Raw genomic sequence first — 6,000 nt, forward strand, 5'->3', positions numbered from 1 at the left:
TTTCCATCATCATTGCTCATTGCTCTTCATTATCAGCTCTTCAACAGGGACCATTATGTCAACTCAAAGTTAGCAAACCTCCAGACCATCAAAGAAAATTCAGTATATATTACCAGTTCATCACCATCGAATGCATGACTGCACCTCCTTGGTGTGGGACTTCTAAATAATTATTTTTACATCCTTTTGTTTAGTCCCGTTCTTATATCTCACATCAAAGAATGAATATTTTCTCAAAGTCATTTTACCCTTTCTTCTGGTGTAGCTGGTACTTTATCACACTCAACTGAACTTGTTCTGTATTGTTGGAGATGTTTCGTAGCTTCTCCAAGTCACTTGCTCAAATTTATGGTTTACTAGGGAAGGGCTTGGAGAAGCTACGACAAGTCTTCAGAATTACAGAAGAAATCCAATTGAATGTGAGTAAGTTGGTCACATTCAATTGGACTTGTTCTGTAATGTTGGAGATGTTATGAGCTTCTACAAGCCACTTTTTCAGCTCTAATGCTTCACTGGAGAAGGCCTTGAAAAGGACTGGAGAAGGCCTTGAAAAGCACTGGAGAAGGCCTTGGAAAAGTTACAAAAAATCTTTAACATTACAGAAGAAGTCCAGCTGAATTTAAGTAGTTGGTTACATTCAATTGGGCTTATTCTGTAATGTTGGAGATGGTTCGTAGCTTCTCCTGGAGATGTTTTGTAGCGTCATCAAGTCACTTCTTGAATTCTAAGCCCTTGTACACACGGTCGGAGATTCCGACAACCAACTCCGACGGATTAATTCCGGAAGAGGTCCGGAAGTGATGTTGCATACACACGGTCGGACTAAGTTGTCGGAAAATCCGATTGTACATAACGTGATGACGTTATTTCGTTACGACTGGACTACGTTCAGGCTAGTAGCCAATAGCTTTGGTCTAGGAATTTTATCTGAGCATGCGTGGCACTTTGTCTGTCGGAGTAGGCTACACATGATCGGAGTATGTCCGATAGGATCATTTTGTCGGAAAATTTTACCAGCAAGTTGGAAAACTTGGTCCGTCGGATATTCCGACGGAAACAGTCCGATGCAGACCACACACAGTCGGAATATCCAACAAAACGGTCCAATAGGACACATTCCATTGGAATCTCCGGCCGTGTATACAAGGGCTAAGGCTTCACTAGAGAATGGCTAGGAGAAGCTACAAGAAGTCTTCAACACTACAGAAGATGTCCAGTTAAATGTGACTAACTACTACTAGTTATACAACTACCTGGATAAATAAGAACCTTCACAGTCATACTGTCTTCTGGTGGAAATATGTTATGGATGATAATTAAAGGACATCTAAAGCTTAAACTTTTTTTATATTCATTTTGGACAGAAGGGTGGGTTCAGAACCACTGTCGGGTTATATTTACTGTGATTTAATCTCTCTATTACAGTAAAACCTTGGATTGTGAGCATAATCCATTCCGGGAAACATGCTTGTTATCCAAAGCACTTGTATATCAAAGCGAATCTCCCCATAAGAAATCATGTAAACTCAAATGATTAGTTCCACAGCCATCTATTCATAAGTCTTTCGGTTTATAGTCCATAAAAAAAGATTATAGCAATGTGATAGGTTGTGTAACCATGAAATGTCCACCCACAAATGGAAGCTTCCACAAGAGGATTAGAAGCAAAATCCATCAGGAGCTACAGAGTATAAAAGAGAAGACAGGCACCCCTAAGCGTAGCAATATGGTTATATTTAATGAAGGTACAACATTTAGCAAATCACATGGTTGAGGCACATCTAAATATGCAGGGATCTGGGGTAAAGCGGGTCACATAGACCTGCTTTCACTGCTGTCCGTCTGCAATTGTGACCAGAAAGACTACCCTGCAGTAGAGCGATTTAAAAACCAGGCTTGAAGCGCTCATGGAGTGGAGCGTGGAAGGGACAACGTCTATGGCAGTGCGGAGGATGGTCTGTGGACAGCTTTACCCCGGATGTCTCCATACTTAGATGTGCCTGTTTTAATCACCAACCATGTGAGTTTCTAAATGTTGTACCTTCATTAAATGTAACCATATTGCTTCACTTAGAGGCGCCGCTGTTCTCTTTTATACTCAGTTGTGACATGACGCTACTCTTATATCAAGACATCACTTGTATATCAAGTCACAATTTTGTAAAAAAATATTGCTTGTCTTGCAAAACTTTCTCAAATCAAGTTACTCTCAAACCAAGGTTTTACTGTCTTACCATTGTCACCAGGACTAAAAGTGAGGAGTCAACCAAAATTATGAGTGGTCACCAAAACAGAAATAGAAATCCAATCTTCCTACAGGGAAGTGCCAATTGTAAAGAGTATTGCTCCAACTTTGGAGATATTTTCTCTCTCTTCCTCTTGTTTCTACAGGACAGGAAGTGAAATATAATATCCCCAGCAGGACACAGATGGTTGTACCAATCTCTACTATGTTCCACCAAAGTGGAAGAAGTACATGGAATAAAAGTTCTGACTTTTCCTATCTGTGTGCTGGTTCCTGGTCAGTAACTCAAGGTTTTGGAGACAAAGACTGCCAGACAAAAAAGTTTTTGGATCAACAGTGGAAGTTTCTGAATTGCCTGTGGTACAGGTTTCCTTTGAAACATCACTAGACAAATACACCTTTTGTACATCTCTTCTCTCTTTTAACGTGAATCCCAAATCCTAGCAGAGGTTCTAAACCCTACCCACTCTACTTAAAAAAATGTTTTATGTATGACCATATCCGATGTTTATGTCTGCCTCTATGACTACATTGGAAGTGAAGGAAAGTCTCCCCAATAGATATGGATAGAGCAGCAGCACCTGACAGAGGTTCTAAATCTACCCCAGTCTATCCATGACCAAACACAGAACTTGAGTTTCTGCTTTTACAACTTTGAGTTTTGCTTTTACACAGTCTCAACAATTGCCTTCAGACTATTGAAACTGACAGAGAGATTCAAACGTTCTAAGGTGCACAGGTATTATGATTGCCACATTAAACAAGAACTCTGGGATTTCTGGAAAACGACTTTCGCAGTGTGGGCCCCCACACTGCAAGGGTTAGCTCTTCCTTAACTCAAGGGGTAGAAAAAAAAGCTCTAATATTCCTTGCTCTAGCAGGTTCTAGCACTCTTCTCTCCAATACCCCAGATTGTTGGTGAACCCTTGCCATCCTAGTATACAAAGCAGGACTATTGGTCCCACATTGTACATGATTACATCAGAATACGACCACCGACCACATTGCTGAAGAGACAAGGTTTAAAGGGACCGGTTGAACAGTATGGTGGAAGTCTGCCAGAGTGAGGACTAAGGTAGTCATTACGGCTTATTCATCTACTCCTATAAGTAATTGGCATTTAACCCTTGAAGGGCAGGGGTGGTGAAAGTTGGGGGACCCACTTCAGGGGTATTTAAAAAAAAAAATCAACTTTAAAATGATAAAACAGCCAAAAAACAGAACGAGAAAAAAGAATACAATGCATTGTCTTATCATCAACAGAATTGGATTCTTCAGATATTCTTCTCTATGTGCTGTGGTGGGCGGAGAAACGCGCATGCATTGAGTTGGGTGGTGCGTTTGTGGTGTTCAAGATAAAAAGCACCGACATGCACCACACGGCCAGTAGTGTATTACTGTGTCATGCACTAATGTGTTTTTTAAATTTTGTACTACTGCAATGCACACAGATGTGAAACCAATCTATGGGCCCATTTACATCTTATTCCCTGTACACATGATTGGAAATTCGGCCAGCAAAAGACCGATGAGAGCTTTTGGTCGGAAAATGCGACCGTGTGTATGCTCCATCTGACTTTTGCTGGCCGGATTCCTGCCAGCAAAAGACTGAGAGCAGGTTCTTAATTTTTCGGTCGGAAAAAGTTCCTATTGGAAATTCCGATCGTCTGTACAAATTGCGACGTGCAAAATTCATATGCATGCTAGGAAACAATTTGACGCATGCTCGGAAGCATTTAACTTAATTTTCTCGGCTCGTCGTAGTGTTGTACGTCACCACGTCCTTGACGAAAGTTCAGAGAACTTTAATGTGACGGTCTGTATGTAAGCCAAGCTTGAGCGGAATTCTGTCGGAAAAACCATCCAAGTTTTTTCCAACGGAAAATCTGCTCGTGTGTGCGGAGCATTAGAGTTGTATCACTGTACATTAAGGCCACCCTCTCATTTTAAATAAACTGACAACACAACCAAAAAACAAAACCATTTTCTTAAAGAGGAAGTAAACCCTGATCGGTGTTACTTCCTCTGATTCCCTGCAAAGGTAAAGCATAATGGACTACTATGCATCGCAAAGTAGTCCATTATGTGTCACTTACCTGACACAGGAGCCAGCGAAGTCGCGCTGTCCCCTGTAGTCCGGCGCATCCATCTTCTCGGTGGGTCTCGTCACTCCCGCGCATGCGCACGGGAGCCGCCACGTGCAGCATATCGCCGTTGAAGGCAGCGTGCTCAGTGCGCCTGCTCGCCGCTGTCTACGGCGCATGCGCCGTAGACAGCAGTGTCTGTCTTTCGGTAAATATCTCCTAAACCGTGTAGGTTTAGGAGATATTTCTTGGACCTACAGGTAAGCCTTAATCTAGGCTTACCTGTAGGTCAAAGTGTGTTGTAAGGGTTTACAACCACTTTAAAACCCTGTACACCCCAACACACATCGTACGCATTGTGGCGCGCTGAAGTGCAGGTACAGTGCCCAGTACCGGTAGAGTGCATTGGGATGCCATTCAAAATGAAATGAAAAATTGCATTTATTTTATATTTTTTCACTTTATGAATTGAGATTTCTTTATTGCTTTATTTTAGTTTTATGAACATCAAGTATTATATATTTTCTATTATGTTGTATTGATTCAGCACCACACTATTTATCGATCAATTATTCCTATCAGGAGAGAATTAGAAAATAAATCAGTCATTTATGGAAATGTGGATGGCCACTATTAGGCTTTTTAGCAAAAAAACAAAAACAGAGGTTCTCAACAATCCTTATTCTGGCCACAATCAATTATGGAGTCAGGTAGGAACATAAAGTAGAACTATAGGCAATTATTTTTTATTTTGGATAGAGTAAGGGAGGGTTATAACCCGTGTTGGTTTATTTTTTTGCCATCTGTGCCCATTTGGGGAGAGATTTACTATCACTTTCTGTTCCATAGCCAAACAAATAGTGAGAGGAAATCCCTACAAATTAAAGGAATCCCTTGGGGTCCCCCGGGCCATCAGAACTGGTGTCCCCATCGGAAGATTTCCCCTCTATTGCTTTTCTGGGGACAACCCAAAATTTCGGATTTTCTTTTACTTTCACTTTCAATGATAATGGTAAACAGGACAAATAGAGAGGGTGGATGGCCTAAACGGAGGTGTAGACAGCAAAACCTGACAGGTGTTCTAATCCATCTCTACTTCATCCTAAACTAAAAAAAAAGTTGCAGACGTTTCAAAAAGTTTGGTTGTGTAATAACTTACCAGTGACGGATCTGTTATCTTTTCAATATGCCGAAATAGATTTCATCCTCAATTACATCCACATAGCCTGGGGCTCATTGACGTCCCATATGGACACCTGCAACACAACAAAGAACGCATATATTGGTCAAGTTTTGGGGCTTATTTTGTTGAAGGCTAACACTAACCAAACAGCTGAAAACAAAAATATAGACAATATTGTGCAGCGCTGCGAGTGAGACCAATATTTCAGCCTATAAACTCATAAATCATAAAAAGTAATGTTAAAGAAATCTTTAAAACTCACAAGACACACAAACAAACATATAATAGAAATAAAAAAAATAAAAAAAGGAGATCAAATAAATATATATACAGTATCTCACAAAAGTGAGTACACCCCTCACATTTCTGTAAATATTTTATTATATCTTTTCATGTGACAACACTGAAGAAATGACACTTTGCTACAATGTAAAGTAGTGAGTGTACAGCTTGTATAACAGTGTAAATTTGCTGTCCCCTCAAAATAA

General features: G+C 40.5%; 1 protein-coding gene across 1 annotated transcript in view; it reads right to left on the bottom strand.

The window, feature by feature from the left end:
* The window catches only part of BCL9 (BCL9 transcription coactivator), a 231,202-nt gene extending 225,423 nt beyond the window's left edge, over positions 1 to 5,779 (bottom strand). The window contains exon 1 of the mRNA XM_077479803.1: positions 5,489 to 5,779. The gene's annotated coding sequence lies outside the window, so the exon portion shown is untranslated. The remainder of the gene's footprint in view (positions 1 to 5,488) is intronic.
* Between the last annotated feature and the right edge of the window lie 221 nt (positions 5,780 to 6,000).

Source organism: Lithobates pipiens, unplaced genomic scaffold (genome assembly GCF_037356315.1).
Source record: "Lithobates pipiens isolate NorthernLeopardFrog02 unplaced genomic scaffold, aLitPip1_a1.2 Scaffold_16, whole genome shotgun sequence".
NCBI lineage: Eukaryota > Metazoa > Chordata > Amphibia > Anura > Ranidae > Lithobates > Lithobates pipiens.